Source organism: Schistocerca piceifrons, chromosome 1 (assembly GCF_021461385.2).
Source record: "Schistocerca piceifrons isolate TAMUIC-IGC-003096 chromosome 1, iqSchPice1.1, whole genome shotgun sequence".
Classification (NCBI taxonomy): Eukaryota; Metazoa; Arthropoda; class Insecta; order Orthoptera; family Acrididae; genus Schistocerca; species Schistocerca piceifrons.
In genome coordinates, this window is record NC_060138.1 from 65,037,347 (window position 1) to 65,056,043 (window position 18,697).

At 44.4% G+C, this 18,697-nt stretch overlaps 1 protein-coding gene across 1 annotated transcript in view; it reads right to left on the bottom strand.

The window, feature by feature from the left end:
• Nucleotides 1-18,697, bottom strand: part of LOC124776685 — a 712,754-nt gene that overhangs the window by 587,256 nt on the left and 106,801 nt on the right. The gene's annotated exons all lie outside the window — the stretch shown is intronic.

Sequence of the window (18,697 nt, forward strand, 5' to 3'; positions counted from 1 at the left end):
TTGAGCTTGGTTGCAGTCTAACTTCTTCGTCGCGTATGGCTTCTACGACATTAAAGTAACTAACAATTTTAAAAAAAAGGGACTTCATTTCAAGACACGCATTCACAGCGGCCAAATTGACGCGATACACTGTAACCGCACTGGAGAGCTCTGAAGAGGTATTCCCTACATTAAATCGCAACTGCGACTGACGTTACCAGCTGAAACAATTTCAGTTGCCATACAGACCGAGCTTTAGTCACTTTAAGTACCACCATATGAGTTTATGTCCAAATTGAACTTGTAACAGTAACTAGAAGTTCTTGAACTTCGCTGAAAATTTTGAATTCGACAGTGCCCTGAAACGGGAATATGTTTTACAATTCTTTGTTAACAGCCTCCGTGATTCTACTTTTATCTTCTTCGGCTAAAACCGATTACTTTGCCTTTTTTAAAAATATTACCGTAAAATATTCTCTTGTGGTTTCAGTTCAAATGCGGTCATTTTCTTCCGACTACCTCCGCCATTTCTAATTTTTGAACAGAAATTTGTGACTCCTGCAATAAAAATATATTTCAGCACTCCAACTGCTTCGCCCCGCCGCCCGCTACCGCGTTCTTAAGTCAAAGATGTATTTACAAAGCGACACCGCGCCCATACTCGCATGTTAACGCGCGCAGCTAGCAGAGTCTACACAATAGGGCTGTGGACTCTCTGCGAGATAAACTGCACGTCTCCTATTTACGAATGAAATTCAAGTGCAACAAATTCGGAAGTGCGTTAAATAACAGAAGGTGTAGTTCTTACTCTATCATTACGACAAAACGGGATTGCATTACTTAAGGGCCGTAGGACGTCGAACGGGCCGACTTGGAGCAGGAGAGTCACCACAGGACATTTTAATTTCTACTGTCTATGATTTTACAAATACATTCATAAAACTTTGTCACCATGACCAGGAAGGATTGAGGACTCACAGTCGTCGCAGTGGAAGTTCAAAACCGTAGCAAAATACCTTTTTTTACTTGTGAAATTTCATCATTTTTTCACTTATTACCGGCTGCATTTGTTGCTATAGGTACACTTTTCTTCCTAAGTAAGAGAGATCCTTCGATGAATTTTTCATAGCATACAAACAGTAGTTACAGGTGTATGAAACTGTAGAATTTTGCAAATCTTTAAAAAAACTGTGGAAAAAATTGAGATAATTAACTATAAAACTTGAGTTTTTTCTAAACATGAAGTTTAAAATGTAACAGTTCATACATTTTTTCATAAATTAAATAACTTCTAGAGTTTCATACACCTGTAGCTATTGTTTGTATGCTGTGCAAAAGTCGTCGAAGAATCTCTCTTTCTTCGGAAGAAAAGTGTACCTATAGCAACAAATACAGCCAGTAGTAAGTGAAAAAATGATGAAATTTCACATGTAAAAAAAAGTGTTTTGTTACGTTTTAGTAATTTATTTGTAAAAGTATAGACAGTGGAAATTAAAATGTCCTGTGGTGCCTCTCCTGCTCCAAGTTGGCCCGTTTGAAGTCCCACCCCCCTTAAGAGGAGCGTTCAGCAAGTAATGCAACGTATTTTTTTCTCTGAGTCAATTTCAGTTTTAAAAAATTCAGAGTTTGTTGTGGGATATCGTGGTATATTCAGCCCCTATAGTTTCATGAAGTTTCGAAAGGTTGCTTCGATTCGCGTGGCCGTCAGAATGGCGTCTGTCACGAAGATTCGTTCCAAGCAGAGAGCTGCCATTGAGTTTCTTGTGCGGAAAACCAGAGCATCGCAGATATTCATAGGCACTTGCTGAATATCTACGGATACCTGGCAGTGAACAAAAGCACGGTGAATCGTTGGACGAGTCACCTGTCACCATCGAAACAATGTCTCCCACGAGCGCTCCGGCCGCACACAGCCGTGACTCTTGCAATGTTTGAACGTGCGGACACGCTCATTCGAGGTGATTGACGGATCACAATCAAACACCTCGCTGCTCAACTGGACGTCTCTGTTGGCAGTGCTCAAACACTCGTCTACCTGTTGGTGTACGAAAGGTGTGTGCCCGCTGGATTCCTCGCCGCGTAACAGAAGACAATAAAGAACAACGAAGGACGATCTGTGCGGAACTGCTTGAGCGTTACGAGGCTGATGGTAACAATATTTTTGTTGAACATTTTCGCAGGCGATGAAACGTGGATTCATTACTTCGAAGTGGAAATAAAGCGGCAATCCATGACATTCCTCCGAAGAAGAAGTTCATAGCCACTATCTCTGCCGGTGAAGTCATGGCATCGGTCTTCTGGAACACTGAAGGGGTTACTCTCTTTGATGCGCTGCCTTATGTGCAACGATAAACTCTGAAGTGTATTGTGATATCCTCAGGAAATTAAAGAAACAACTTTAGCATGTCCATCGCCACAAAAATGCAGATGAACTTTGGCTTTCCAATGACAACGCAGGGCCTCACACAATTGGCACTCGTGAGAAACTCACGAAACTTGTTTGGACTTTTGTTCATCGGCCACCCTGCAGCCCGATATCGCACTTACGACGCCCATCTGTTTGGCCCAATGAAGGATGCTTTCCGCCGGAAGCAGTACATGGGTAATGGGGAGGCTGTTTGTGCAGCAACACCGTTGTCTCCGATATCGATCATGCGGGAATATAGGCCCTCCCAGGTAGAGGGCGTAATGCCGTCGGACTGAAGGGACATTATGTTGCGAAAAACGATTTTGTAGACAAAAGAGTGGGGAAAGATAAGGTGTATTGGAATCCTGAATAAAGCCAATCTGCTTTCAGAGAAAATGTGTTGAATTACTTATGGAACACTCCTCGTAACTGCATGGGAAGTACATTGTTTATAATGGAACATTTCATTCGTCATTTGTATTCTATGAGCATATTCCGAACATAAGCGAGTAAAATCCTGAATAACGGGAATCCAACCTCTCTGTTTTTACAACTACAGCTATGTGCAGTCTTGTTCGAGTGGGTTTGAGCTCTATCACACACTGCAGTTACTGTTGCACCATCAGAACTGAAAACGATGTGATCGATGAGACATAATGTTTTTCAAAACGTAACCGATCTGTTACACTATTAAAGCGGATTAACTACACCCTAGATTAAAGAAGAATTGACTGAGTTCCCAACCGGATAGCTCAGTAGAAAATAGCATTGCCACAAAAGGGAAGGTTCCTAGTTTGGAGCTCCGCACTGCGCACAATTTTAATCTGGCAGGAAGTATTACACTAGCGCACTAGTGCATCTAGCATCTACATCTACACAGATACTCCGCAAGCCACCGTACGGTGCGTGGCGGAGGGTACCCTGTACCACTACTTGTTATGTTATTCCCCCCCCCCCCCCCTGTTCCTCTCGTAGATAGAACGAGGGAAAAACGACAGTCTGTACGCCTCCATATAAGTGCTAATATCTCATATCTTATCTTCGTGGTTCTTATGCGCGATGTATGTTGGCGGCAGTAGAATCGTTCGGCAGTCAGTTTCAAATGCCGGTTCTCTAAATTTTGTAGGCGTTATCCTGGGGATCTGTGTACCATATACCCAACTGGGGACCTATCGACAAAGGATTACCTTGGGTACTACGTCAGTGTTTCTTTAATGTGAACAATGACACTGAAGGAAATATTTTAACATTGTCAAGACTATTTTATGGCAGTCGTGACGCTAGTGGTACAAATGAACTATTTATTGATTTGCGGTTTGCTCTTAAATCAAACAGGCAGAAGACTGTGGACCCGTTTCTTGAAGGGTACGATTTTTATGTTCAAAAATGGTTCAAATGTCTCTAAGCAATATGGGACTTAACATCTGAGGTCATCGGTCCCTTGGATTCAGAACTACTTAAACCTAACTAACCTAAGGACCTCACACACATCCATGCCCGAGGCAGGATTCGAACCTGCGACCGTAGCAGCAGCGTGGTTCCGGACTGAAGCGTCTAGAACCGCTGGGCCACAGCGGACGGCGATTTTTATGTTCATTTACAGAATAACGAGACGTGTCGTCATTGTTGAGGAAATGAAAGATTCATCTGTGAAGTGGTGTGGAATTTAAAAAAAAGAATAAAAAACATTTTTTGTGATACTTTTTGATTAGGTATCAATTTCAGCAGAAAACAGTTTTTTAGAGAACGACCCACTCTACCGTCTCTACTAAAAGCTTTATGGTAAATCAGTTACGTTTAGGTCACTTTCAACCATTTTCTAAACCACAAATAAGTACGAGTTTTACTAAAAATAACACACTGTAGCGTCAACGTGTCGCTATAGAAAACTGTTCTAATGTGGAGCTGACGCGTGTGTAGCGCTACGTGTGTGTGACTACATCATGTGACGGTCGGCAGTTAAAGTTTCGTTTAACAATCTACATAGTTGATTAATGTGAAGCGTGAACTAAATCAAAATAAAGAAAAAACAAAGCGTTTCTTGTCACAAATGGCACAATCCTCTGAAACGGACACGGCTAACTTCCTTGAATTCATTCCCTAAACTTGTGCAATTCATTCCCTCATAACTTCGTTTTTGATTAGCGTTAAACGCTGATCCTCCATCGCACGTGCCTCAATCTCCCCGTTGCATTAGCGACACCTGATATCATTGTTACCTTGGTGACAAGGAAAGTGAAGCAAATAATGCGAAATGACAGGTTATTTGGCACGCGGTATCTTTGTATCTGTACACACTTGGATTTTGTACCACACACTGTATTAGCACTTTAGGCCACCACTACTACAGTCAAAGTCTTGTTAATATATCATATCGTTGTTGTATCTCCACTGGACAACATAGCGACGGGGAGGATACAACAAGAATAAAACAAAAAAGATGGGATGATTCTAAATCAGATTCCGATTCATCGTGAGCACTGGCCATCAACTGCGACAGTGAAAAGGCATAGTATGCATCAAGAGAAAGCTGCAATCCGCCATTGACTTACTTTTGCACTTACTTACAACAGTCGGACGCACAACTCCATATCACTATAGCTACAGTAGCACATATTTTGGAAATCGCCTTGAGGCTCAGCGCCTGTACATCGTGCCTATTGAGATCGGAGATCTGCGAACAAGCGTGCATTATTAGAGACGCGCAGGACAGGTGACGTCAGATGCCGTTGTGTGTGTAGTTTCTATGCGATCCGGTAAAGGTCGCTCGCTGACGGACACTGTTTGCCTGCAGTCAGAATACTATAAATTTTATTTCCGGTTCTGTTTGTTAATTTTCTTCTTGTTTATTAATTACCAATATAATTATGCTTAGTTATTCCAATGAATGAAGTTATGAATGTGAAATACTGTTTGCGGTAAAGGTTTCATTCTACGCAGTGAAGTAATTGGCCACTTGAGGAACGTTCGAGAATGACGTGTGTGAGTCTTTCGTATCAGGGCATTTGTTATAAACTATTTCCTCAGTTTATGGCGCTGCGAAAATGAGATTATGATTCCGGAAAAGTACTTTTGTTAACAGGGAATTAATTTTATATTTGTGGGTCTTCCAAATTTATTTATGGTAATTTACTGTTGAGATTCAGTGACAAATTTTGATTGGTTCTGTATATATGCGTGAGATTGAGGGAGTTTGGTACTGCTTTCCGACTGGATCTGATGTTTCTCCATCAATCAAAAATTAGCAAATTCGCGCGTATTTTGGGAACTAGAAATTCGTTTGTGTAGAGAGATGTGTGGATTGGGGCTTGGATCTTAAATTGATCAGACCTACGGATATGTGCTCCGTTCAAAATTATTAATATTGCAATATTTCGGTACCAAGATGTTTAAGAAGTGCCTTAAATAGTGAAAGGAAGTTCGAATTAACACGCAGGGTGAAATTCAGAACTTTTGGTGACATTTAAAATAACTGAATTCGGCGCGGTGTCTTGCTTATTCGGAAACGTGAACATTTAATTATTTGAGATTGGTTATAGCAACATTTACGCGAGCAATTATAAAAGAAACAATCCGTTTCTAAGCTTTCCAAGAAGGATAATTCATAGTAACCATAAACTGGCTGCGGTTATGAATGATGTGTGCGTGTGGACTTTTCAGACTTTGTACGGTTTACAGTGGGGCTTGGTAGGACTGGTGTTTGCAAGCTTAGTGTAACAGAGTGAAATATTACACACAAATATTCTCATTCAACTGGTCCTTCTACCGACAAAATAGTTTCAGTGCGACTTGTGGTTACGAAGTGTACAGCTGTTTTTCTGTAGCTGTTACCGGCTGAGAACTGCATTTTACCGACTTGGAGCAGCGTGCGTTTGAGAAGTTCATCACGAGGTGTGTGGAACTTTGCAAAGCGCTGCGCCGCCGCATCTCGGCTGCGTTGCTGTGTTGCAAAAACTGGAGAGCTCACACTAGGTGCCTGGCAGCAAACAGCGGCGCATAACGTGCGGCGATCACCTCCAAAGTTTGCAGAGGTCGTTAGCGGCGGTATAATGTTCACTGACAGCAAACGAGATACGAGTATCTGAAAACGACAGAATATCACACAGTCGGTAAAGTTTGTACCACTTCGCCTTCAGTGTTCTGTTAGCGCAGAAATAAAAAGAAATCTCTCGACTTCTCATGAGGTTCATATTACGGTGAGAACAGTCTTGTCTTTCGTTGGCAGAGACCCTTACCGTTAGATGCAGAATCAGAACAGACCCTTACTCTTTGATGCTTTCCGACAAAATACTTTTCTCTCTTTACTGAGATCTTACACCACGTGGTGAGATTCTGGACTGTCTGCGGTAACACACCTGATCTGCAGGTAGAGAATTAAAAAAATTAAAAGTAGTTTAAAAACAGTAAAACTACTTAAATTACTTAAGTTTTTAAAGTTAAAATATCGGTGACAGTTTTTGATAATACACAAAAGCCTATTTTTTTACGATGAGATTGATGTTCGAGATGATTACAGAGCACAATTTTGATACAGTCAGAGAGTCGGACTGATCAAGAAAGGATTTGAGATGTCGGGTTATGTTGACTGCATCAGTCCACTACGACACAGATATTCACAGCTTTTGAGTGATACAGTCACGTAGCTGTGGTTTACGCCGATTCGGCGGACAATCTCCCGTAATGATAACAGTCCTTGTGACAAGGAGCGCAACGAATACGCTTGAAATGACAGACTGAAGCATTTTCCAGATCTTGTTTCGAGGTACAGCGGATTCTTCTAAACTTGTCTAACAATGAAGGTTGAACATTACCTCCATTACGCAGCTATTTCGTATGGTTCAAAGACCAGCAAGAAACAAGTTTTCGATAAAAAAAGATACTTACTCATGTCGTAAGTCTAGCACAAAACTTTTTTTTGAACAGTTTATGTGCTTTTTTATGTTACGCCTTATCAAGACATAAGTCTGAAAGTTAAGGCGTGAAATATCCTTTTATGGCAAAATATGGGTAGCAGCATATAGTAACATACACTATGTGATCAAAAGTATCCGGACACCTCGCTGAAAATGACTTACAAGTTCGTGGCGCCCTCCATCGGTAATGTTCGAATGCAATGTTGTGTTGGCCCTCCCTTAGCCTTGATGACCGCTTCCACTCTCGCAGACATACGTTAAATAAGATGCTGGAAGCTTTCTTGGGGAATGGCAGCCCATTCTTCACGGAGTGCTGTACTGAGGAGAAGTATCGATGTCGGTCGGTGAGGCCTGGCACGAAGTCGGCGTTACAAAACATCCCAAAGGTGTTCTATAGGATTCAGGTCAGGACTCTGTGCAGGCCAGTCCATTACAGGGATGTTATTCTCGTGCAACCACTCCGCCACAGGCCATGCATTATGTGTAGTGTTGGCAGAAGAGCCAACACTGTGTTTCTAGAGGAGGCCGAAATGCACGCGTTAAATTGCACGCTGACTGGCGTGAGGTCTGGAACAGGACAATATCTTATATATAAAGTACGTAGATGATGTAATACTTAACTTTAATCCTCAATTGTAGAACATCTCTCGTTACGGTACATGCTTCATAATATTAATTATCAATTGAATACGGCGCCTTGCTAGGTCGTAGAAAATGTAGCTGAAGGCTATGCTAACTATCGTCTCGGCAAATGAGAGCGTAATTGTCAGTGAACCTTTGCTATGAACGTCGGCTGTACAGCTCGGGCGAGTGCTAGTACGTCTCTCTAGAACTGCCGTGTGGTGGCGCTCGGTCTGCTATCACTGACAGTGGCGACACGCGGGTCCGACGTATACTAAAGGACCGCGGCCGATTTAAAGGCTACCACCTAGCAAGTGTGGTGTCGGTGTCTGGCGGTGACACCACATTATGAACAGGTGCTCGATCGTGTTGAAAGATGCAGTCGCCATCCCCGAATTGTTCTTCAACAGTGGGAAGCAAGAAGGTGCTTAAAACATCAATGTAGGCCTGTGCTGTGATAGTGCCACGCAAAACAACAAGGGGTGCATGCCCCCTGCATGACAAACACGACCACACCATAACACCACCAACTCTGAATTTTACTGTAGACACTACATACGCTGGCAGATGACGTTCACCGGGCATTCGCCATACCTACACCCTGCCATCCGATCGCCACATCGTGTGCGGTGATTTGTCACTCCACACAACGTTTTTCCACTATTCAATCGTCCAGTGTTTACACTGCTTACGCCAGGCGAGGCGTCGTTTGGCATTTACCGGCGTGATGTGTGCCTTATCAGCAGCCGCTCGACCATAAAATCCAAGTTTTCTCACCTCCCGCTTAAATGTCATACTACTTGCAATGGATGCTGATGCAGTTTGGAATTCCTGTGTGACGGTCTGGATAGATGCCTGCCTATTACATATTACGACCCTCTTCAACTATCGGCGGGCTCTGTCAGTCACCAGACGAGGTCAACCTGTACGCTTTTGTGCTGTACGTGTCCCTTCACGTTTCCACTTCACTGACACATCGGAAGCAGTGGACCTAGGGATGTTTAGGGGTGTGCAAATCTCGCGAACATACGTATGACACAAGTGACACTCAAATCACCTCACCAAGTTCGAAATCTGTGAGTTCAGCGGAGCGCCCCATTCTGCTCTCTGACGATGTCTAACGACTACTGAGGTCGCTAATATGGGGTACCTGGCAGTAGGTGGCAGCACAATGCACCTAATATGAAAAACGTATGTTTTTGGGGGTGTCCGGATACTTTTGATCACATAGTGTATAATTTATTAAAATTAAATTTAATAAAATTGTTGATGAGGATTTTCAATATTTGTGCATGCAAATCGAAGACAGTTTCCTTTTCCTTAAAATACACTTACTACACAGATTACTGTACTGAAGTCAGAGAAAGCGAACATTTAAGAAACTTACACTTCTGTTACTTACTAGTGACGTAATCTGACCAAGTGACAATGGAATTCTTGCACTTATCGACGAAATGTCGGGGCATACCGACGAACATGGATTTCGTGCATGTCATCGCTTGTAAGATCAATGAATGCTCCTTTTACAGTAGCAGTGATTCCTGCTGATTTTTTCCTTTGTTTCATGCGCCTAAGCCGTCGGCCATGAAGTTAAAAAGTTTGTTGAAACTCAAACTGTTTTCTGACACTGTTAGAACATAGTTTTATATGTATCAGAAGTCTCTTCGTAAAGATAGAAGCGGATGCGAAATGAATTCATCACTTTTACGCAGAGTTGCAAGTCTCTTAACGGCTTAAAATATTGTACTGGACAAGTTTGTATGCCTTATGATTGCAAGGTTTAATACTGAGGCTTTTCAAACTGACTGCCGTATGACTTGTGCTACTGATGTGAATAAGTTACTTATCTTCCGTTACCTTCCTACGATACACAGAAATCCTGGAAAAAGTGAGAACCTCAGAGTTTGTTATCCATTAGGGATCCTACAGTTCTATTGTGAGAAGGAGAAAGAAATTTCGTCGATACATATTATTACATTTCGACGGGAAAATCTAAAATATTCTTTATTTTCTGCCTGATTGCGACATTTCGTATCTGAACAGCTGTAGGGGCACAAGCATACAAGAGAATAGATTTTTCAAAATTTGCCACTTCTGACATTACTGTAACGAGAATGTAAATTACTGTCTATGAAAAAATAGTGGTAGTTTTCCTCGAATATAATTACAGTCTAGGAGGAACAGGTCGCTCGATGCGTTTCCACGTTTGGGGTTCAACTGCATGAACGAAAGATACCATGGGTTGTCATTAATGATGTAACATGTCACTTGCAGAGAAGAATTTAAAAAAAGAAAGAATGGAGGAACATTAGGGTATCAGAGATGTATTGAGTGATACGTGAGCACTGTAGTCTCTTGGAGATGTTTTACCGTATTCCTGATATTCACGGTACACTCGCGAAACGGTCGTACGGGAAAAATCCCCACTTCAACTCCACTTCGGAAATGCTGTGTCCCATCGCTCGTAGGCCAACTGCAACACCACATTCAAAGTCACTGAAATCTTGATAACCTGTCATTGTAGCAACAGTAACCAATTTAACTACTGCGCCAGACACTTGTCTTGTACAGGGTCGTATTCTGCCTGCACACATATCTCCGCATTTGAATACGCACGCCTATGCTAGTTTCCTTGGCGCTTCATTGTATTTGCATAAGACTCGTTCTGGTCTTATAAAATTTTAACCACATTCGATCATATTAATATTTTTGAATGCGCTGATATCCCCAACGTGAGAGGCTGTAAACCACAAATCACTCACACTCCAAACGCCTCCCCACTGCAATGATGACCGTTGCCACCGCGTCCGCCACTGCAACACGGCGGATGCCTGCGACTAGCGTCTGGGCCAGCCACGCTGGACCCATCAGCACCGAGCGAGGTGGCGTAGTGGTTAGACACTGGACTCGCATTCGGGAGGACGACGGTTCAATCCCGCGTCCGGCCATACTGATTTAAGTTTTCCGTGATTTTCCTATATCGCTCTAGGCAAATGCCGGGATGGTTCCTTTCAAAGGGCACGGCCGCCTTCCTTCCCCATCCTTCCCTAATCCGATGAGACCGATGACATCACTGTCTGGTCTCCTTCCCCAAACAACCCAACCCAACCCCCAATCCATCAGCACATGAACAACCTCTGTTGGCGCGCTATAGCGATCCCGGCGCCCAACTAGATGTCTCGTCCGTGGCTGCCCACGGCTCTAAGGCTACGTGGCCGGTTCCGTTCCGGTTGTCAGACTCCCTTCTCCACTACTGCTCCCTCAGTCTGACAGCAACGGTTAACTACTGGACCAGCCACACCGACGAAAACGAGCTCACACACGGACTCTGGTACTGAATGAAAGTCTGGTCTGCAGCTGCCCACGGTGGAAAGGCGCTGCCTCAAGCTGATGGCGTTGCTACAGTTCCGTTCGTCAGACCACCAGACACCCTGCTTCTCGCCTCGCCGTGGCGCTGCGATCGACAAAGTCATATAAAGCGCGCCTCCTGTGTGTGTCCATTTGTGTGTGTGAAATCTTATGGGACTTAACTGCTAAGGTCATCAGTCCCTAAGCTTCCGCACTACTTAACCTAAACTATCCTAAGTACAAACACACACACCCATGCCCGAGGGAGGACTCGAACCTCCGTTTGGATCAGCCGCACAGTCTGTGACTGCAGCGCGCGCCTCCTGGTGCGACTGGAAAACACGACCAGTGCTGGTAGAACAGTTGGGCATGGCAGAATTCAGCTGTGTCACCAACTTCTAATGCACGGCACACGTAAAATTACTAGAACAAGTGTCCGAAAAATAGTAGCAAAAGCGAGGTTAGAGAGTCAGGCTTATGGATTGACAGAGTAAGCTGCACATTCTATCTATTTTGCTGACTTTTCGTCAAATGATGTTTATTAATCGCTCAAACAAAGTTGACACTCGGCGCGGTGGCTGATGGAAGCTACTGTGAATGGGAAATGCCTTTACGATCGCTCCCATCAGCCACCGCGCTTTGTTTGCGTGTTTAGTGCACTGTTATGAGGGGCGATCGAAAAGTTTGAGGGGGTTGTTGCAATGTATACGCAACTTAGCGCGACTCCGGTGTGGGTATGTAAGGGATCTGTGTGGCATTCGTATGTTTCCGACGTGGGTGCAGTAAGTGTGGAAACGTGAGCTATGACGACGTTATTACCAAATGCGCCTAAACAGGACCAAGGTATTGTGCTTTTCTTCGCTGCTGAAAGACAAACGTCGGTAGGCATCCATCGCAGTATGAAGAGCGTGTATGGGGCAACATGTCTGTCGAAAACAGCGGCAAGGGGTGCTGCTCCTTCATGACAACGCACGTCTCCAGTCACAAATTCCGTAACGCAGACGTGACGTCAACCCAAGTGGGAGAGACTTGAACACTCGTCCTATATTCCTGATCTTTCCCCATACTATTGTCATGCCTTCAGACCCTTAAAAAATGCCTTGTAGGGTCGACTATTGCTATCGGACGAGAATGTGCAGCAGATACTTACGGACTTTTTCATACAGTAGAACAAGATGTTTTCCCAAAAGAGGAAACGTCAACACAGCGCTACGATGAGATGATTGTCTTACTGGACGATATGGCGTTCGAATGGAGCTTTTCGATTGCCCCCTTATATTTACAGTTAATAGCGAAATAAAAATTTATGTATGCCACTGAGGGAATTATTTGCGCTTATATGGTAGATTAAACACCTTATTTTTAGCTCAGTAAGTGTTCCGGGACTTCATTAGAATACCTGTTTAATCGCGGTAGTATGACGGGCCCTTCCCATTCGCGAAAAGTTTATTGCCCCGCTGGCAGAGTTTTGCTCCGCGGCGTTTCCCTGCCGGTAATTACGCCTCGCCGTGACGTGGGTGCCACCTGTTAGATTCTGGGCCGCACCCCTTTGTTCATTCCGCGCCGCGTTTGTCTGCAGGCGCGCCATCGCTCAGCTGCGGCGCTGCACCTATTGTTTCGATTTGTAGGGAAACATGCCTCTCTCCACTCGCGCTGCCTGCTGCGAGGGCCGTACGGTACCGTGACACGTGCAGACATCTAGTGCTACAGCGATATTCAGCTGCAAAGTGAACACCACAGTAGGAGGAACGAAGGCCAAACTTTCGCAATGGTCGCGTGGAAACGCAGCTGCCTCAGTTGATTTCGCTCGTATTTGTTTTGCATTTCGAACTAAAATCCGTCTCTTACTGCTTATGCCAAAAGCAAGTTGAGAGCTATACGGATCAAATATGGATGACCTGGAGATAAGAAACCAAAGATCACAAACACGTAGCTGAAGCACGACACAGTTGTGTTCATGAAACAAATGAAAAACCATGTAGAACTTTAGCGGACAAAATTCTGCGCTGTGTAAGGAGCTCGCCTGTCTGTGCCTCTGGCCATATCTCGCCGGCCGCTACCGTACCGAATATACGATGATGGACAAAAAATTCCCGAAGATTAATAAATAATTATTGAGGGAACACATTTCTTTAGATGACATATTTAAGTGATTTACATTTCAAGATCAAAGGTTAATGTAAGCGCGAGAAATGTCACTGTGAAATACTGGTACATTAAGAAGAGGCGTAACCGTCAGAATGCTGAATGCGAGCATTCAAACGTGCGTGGATTGTGTTGTACAGATGCCAGTTTGGGGGATGGAGTTCCATGCCTGTTGCTCTAGATTGATCAATACAGGGACAGTTAATGGTGGTTGTGGATAATGCTTGAGTTCCCGTCCGATGATGTCCCCTACGTGCTCGATTGGAGACAGGTTTGCTGATCCGACAGGGCAAGGCAGTATGTAGACACTCTGTAGAGCATGGTGGATTACAACATCGGTATGTGGGCGAGAATCATTATGTTGTAGAACACCCCCTGGAATACTGTCTATGAAGGGCATCCCAACAGGTTAAGCCTCCAGACTGACGTACTAAATTGCAATCAGAGTGCGTGGGATAACCACGAGAGTGTTCCTGCTTTCATACGAAATCACACCTCAGACGATAACTGTGGGTGAAGGTCCAGTGTGTCTAGCACCCGGACAGTTAGGCTGCAAGCCCTCAAATAACCGAAAACACAGCCATCACTGTCACCGAGACGGAACCAGCCTTCATCAGAAAAAACAATACACCTCCATCCCACCTTCCAATGAACTCTCGCTTGACACTGCTGAAATCACAAATGGTGGCGGTTTGGGGTCAGTTGATTGCACGCTACAGGGTATCTGCTTCAGTGCTATACTTGAAGTAACCGATATGTAACAGTTAATTGTGTCACTGTGGTGCTAACTACAGGGCGAATTGCTCCAGACGTAGTCGATGCGCCACTGCCATACGCTAAATGCGACGGTCTTCGTTCTCTGTAGTGCCATGTGGCGGTCCGGAGTCCGGTATGTTTGTGATCCTACCTTCCAATGACCTTCACTGCCAGCAATCATGCACAGTGGCTACATTCCTGCCAAGTCTTTCTGCATTACTGCGTAAGGAACATCTAGCTTCTCGTACCCTGTTACACGACGTTGTTCAAACTCTGGGAGCTGTTGATATGGGTTATTCCCCGTCTTAAAAGCATTCTTGACTAACAACAACTCACTACGTCCAGTCTCAACGGTGACTTATGGTCATGACCGTTGAGCATATCTAAATCAAACTTGATTGCGCTGCTAGTGCCATTACTATGCTACTGGAGCGAAATTTGAATAGACGTCTTCTTTCAGATGGACAAACACGTCTATCAACTTTGGTTTATCTTGCACAACTTGATTTTTATCATGGAATTTTTTTTCCTTCTGTGTACGTGAAGAAGAAAATGCGCTTTGCTGACAGTACCAGCCGGATGGAATAACTAAAGACTTCTTGTGATCCTTGTCATGCCGTTGCATGGCCTCTTCTGACCAGTTACATGGTGGAATCTGAGCTGTACGAATTAGTAAAGAAGCAATAAAGAACTACTGTATCTTCACACGGACTCGCCTCTGCTGCTGGCCACATCCCACACCTTCGGCAGAGAGCCCAGCCCACGAATAGCGAAATATTTTCCATATTGCAGAACACTACATCTTTCGCGGGACAACACGAATCATCAATGGAGAGAAAATAAGAACTGACCAAAGAACGTGTACTAAAGGACGGTGGGGTCACGTGAATATTTAAGTCTCTCGTGCTGTTAGATTGAGCAGATGGGTGGGCGGCTGGAGGCGGGGGGGGGGGGGGGGGAGCAGGGAGTGGACACATCACCTGACAGACTTGCTCTACAAGATGGCTGGATCTACAGAGAGACTTTTACGGATAAACGCCATCCATACTGCAAGTGAATAACCATCTTTGACTGAATCCCTTCTTCTGAATTTTCCTCAATCGGATGAAATCTGATGACTGCTGCATCACTGACATTTATTTTATTCAGTGCACTAACATGGTTTGGACCAGTGATTTCTTTCACAGGCACTGTCAGTAGTGATCTTTGTGTGAAATTTGTAACATTAGCACTTAAGAAATTATGCATTGATTTAGCCGATATTACTACATTGAGGAATAAAAATGTTTACGTATTGTGTAATCTTATAAGGATAACCGCGTAAAATAGGGCTTTTCCGGTCAAGCAAAAACAGCACTGCTCTGCGTAACAACCAATGTGGTCAACAGTGTACCAGTGGCCAGCAGACCTGTATCTGAGACCCAGTGAGAATTTTTCAATACTTAAATTCAAACTTTATAATAATAATAATAATGTGGATTGCATACTAAAGCGAAATAACCAAATGAGATCCACAAATGCTGCGTATTTTACGAGAGGTTAGTTTCGAAGGGTATCAGTGTGGTGCCTAAAAGAGAAAGAGTTTTCTCTTCAAATCACTTCGCGATGTATGTATACTCAAGCTCACATTACTGGCACCAGCAGCGTCATACACCACGAGAGAACCTCTTTCGTAACAACCTGATGCAAGGAAAGTATGTTGACATTCTGTTTTGACAAGAAGAGCTTAGCAGAAACATTCGTTTGAGTAACGAGTCGGTATAGCACACGCCAGCGAAAGGCGAAAGTGTCGGTTTCGAGTCTCGGTCAGGCAGACAGTTTTAACCTGCCAGGAAGTTTCATTCCAACCCACACTCCTCTGCGGAGTGGAAAATGCATTCTGGAAACGATACCCCAGGCTATGGCTACTTCAATTGTCCACAATATCATTTCTTCGAGAAGTGCTAGTCCCGCAAATTACGCAGGAGAACTTCTGTGACGTATGAAAGGTAGGAAATGAAATACTGGCGAAAATACAGTTGCAAGTACGTATCCTGAGTTGTGCTGGGGTAGCTCAGTCGGTAGATAGGTGACAGTTAAAAATAGCTCAGCGTGTTCAGTTAGAGGGTTTGTTGGTCTCTGTAGGAAAAAAAAGAAAAGAAAAAAAGCACAGAGTGGCCAGATCAAAGACGAACTTGAACGTGTGTCTTAGGATCTCCGCCCCGAACAAATGCAACGAACAAAAATGAGACCACACAAAAAAGTCGGTAGAGTACTTGCCCGCGAAGGGCAAAGGTCTTGGGTTCGAGTCACGGTCCGACACACAGTTTCAGTCGGGCAGGAAGTTTGTTGTTCAGTTGGTCGGTCACATAGCGGTGGGACACTTGCCAGCCGTTCTGTTTGGTGCTCAGTTTCGTGGTGACGTGGGTGTCTTCTGCTGCCTGACGTCTGGCAAATGGTGAGGTGGGCTAGATTGCTGTGGAGAACTGCATCAAACTAGTCTTCGGAGTGAAGACTGCAACTACAACAACAGCTAACTACGTCGTATTTTCGACTACTTTTGTCGTCGTTTCTATCGTCCGTTCTGAGGCTCCTTTGGATGAGACATATGCTCCTGGCATTAATTTTAACGTTGATTCATGAAGCCCTACCCGGACGACAGGTGTAATAAATAAATCACAAATCTGCAAACAACGACTGTATTTGCAACCAAAGGTAACTATTTTCTGTGGTAAACACCGTTGCAGTCAAGTAAGTATTGAGCTGCCAACAGAACATACACAGGAGGCATTTACTATAAATGAGGTGGCACCAACTTTTCTTGGTAACACTGTTATTTCTAACTTACTTGGTCAAATATAGCTGGTACAAACACGTAAAGAACTAATATAAATATAGATAGTTTATTGTTGCTCAGTAGATAGATTAAATTTGTATTATTTAGTTGACGCATATCTTCAATCGTTGAACATCCCTCGATTATCCTAATTGATTGGACCTTTGGAGCACGATGTGTGAATATAAGGAATGAATGAAAGGAATGAATGAATGTACTAAAAATGAAAGGGTTTTTATTTCATTTCATTAATGCGACGGTGCCTCGAATCAGCACATTTTCGTAGTTTGGAAGTCATAATGCAGAAACGACCCTTTACCTGCGACGCATACGGCTTTGTAGTACCGTAATGGTTCACGTTTCCTACCACGCTGGCGAAAACCGGGTCAACACATTTGTCACGTGAACGTCAACGTCCGGCTCGCCGCCCACGCTGGCTTCCGCGTCCCGTGTGATGCGTCATCAGTGGCGTGCCGTGTCGCGTAGTGATTCACTCCGTCTGCGCTGACAAGAGATAGCGGCGGCACGCGATCCCAGCTCTGTCCACCGTCTCAGGGCGTGACCCGGGTGGCCGTCCAGCCGCGGAAACAATGCACGTGTCTCTCACGCACTCGTCGGGGCCACGTTATACCACAAAACGTTCTGAGCTGCATCTCTGACTTCCCCTTTCTGCTACTTGGCATGTTATGCACAGAAGGGACTGGGAAACAAAGTTATCGTAGCTCTAGATATCTGCATCGTGATGCTCTCTTTGCGAAAACTGTGTGGAACGACGTACTCGTGTTGCTGCCCTATGCGGGTATGAGAACACGAAATGGAAATCTGTGTGCCGTACCTCACGAAACGTAAAAACGCAGCATTACTCCACTATAATATTATAGCAGTCACTACTAGTCAGTCATGTCGAATAACAGACAGGGCAAATTTTTTCTATTGTGTACAAACCCTAGGAATTTTAGGGTGATGGGGTGACAGGACAGCAAGGGCTCCTGATTTATGGCTACTCACTGTGTTCAGCGATGAATCGTGGTTCTGCACTGGCCTGGGTCACTATCGCCGGCGAATATACGGCGGTGTGACCTGGAGAGAGTTTCCAGTCTTCCATTGTTTTAGGGAGGGACAGTGGTGGTACTTGAGCCGTGGCGCTCAACGCGAGGCGACGCTTTCCTTCGGCGAGAAGATCTTTGCTAGAATTTCGAGACGTCGAGTAGAGAAACTAGCCGTGACAGGTCGCGGCTGCGGCGCGAACGAAGAGACGCTTGCGAGCGGCGGTCGCGAGAGGAAGTTCTGGAGGAGCGCTGTGGGCCCGGTTGGAGTGTGTAAACAGGCTCGTAGTCAACCAGTTGCTGTTGCTGCCTTGGTCAGGTGCGATTGTCTTTCATTGAGGTGGTCCGTGGAACTGTGGAGTGGTGCCCCCCCTCTCCTTTGATACCACTGTGTACGCTGCCTGATGGGACCACTCTGGCGACTGAAAACGGTAAGCCTTGCTGCGCTTCGGAAAAATCTGAAAGTAACGAATGTTCATAAAGTGGTGAGTTGGATCACAAGCTGGTTGTGAGAGTTTCTCACGAATCGAGCTTAATGCTTGGAACTGTGAACGCTGATTAAAGGTGTTACAATTGTAGTGGGCTCAAGCATACGTTTGTTTCCATGTGATTTTGTGGCATAGCTTGGTCAGCTGAACTACATGGGCTAGTCTGTTAAGATTCACAA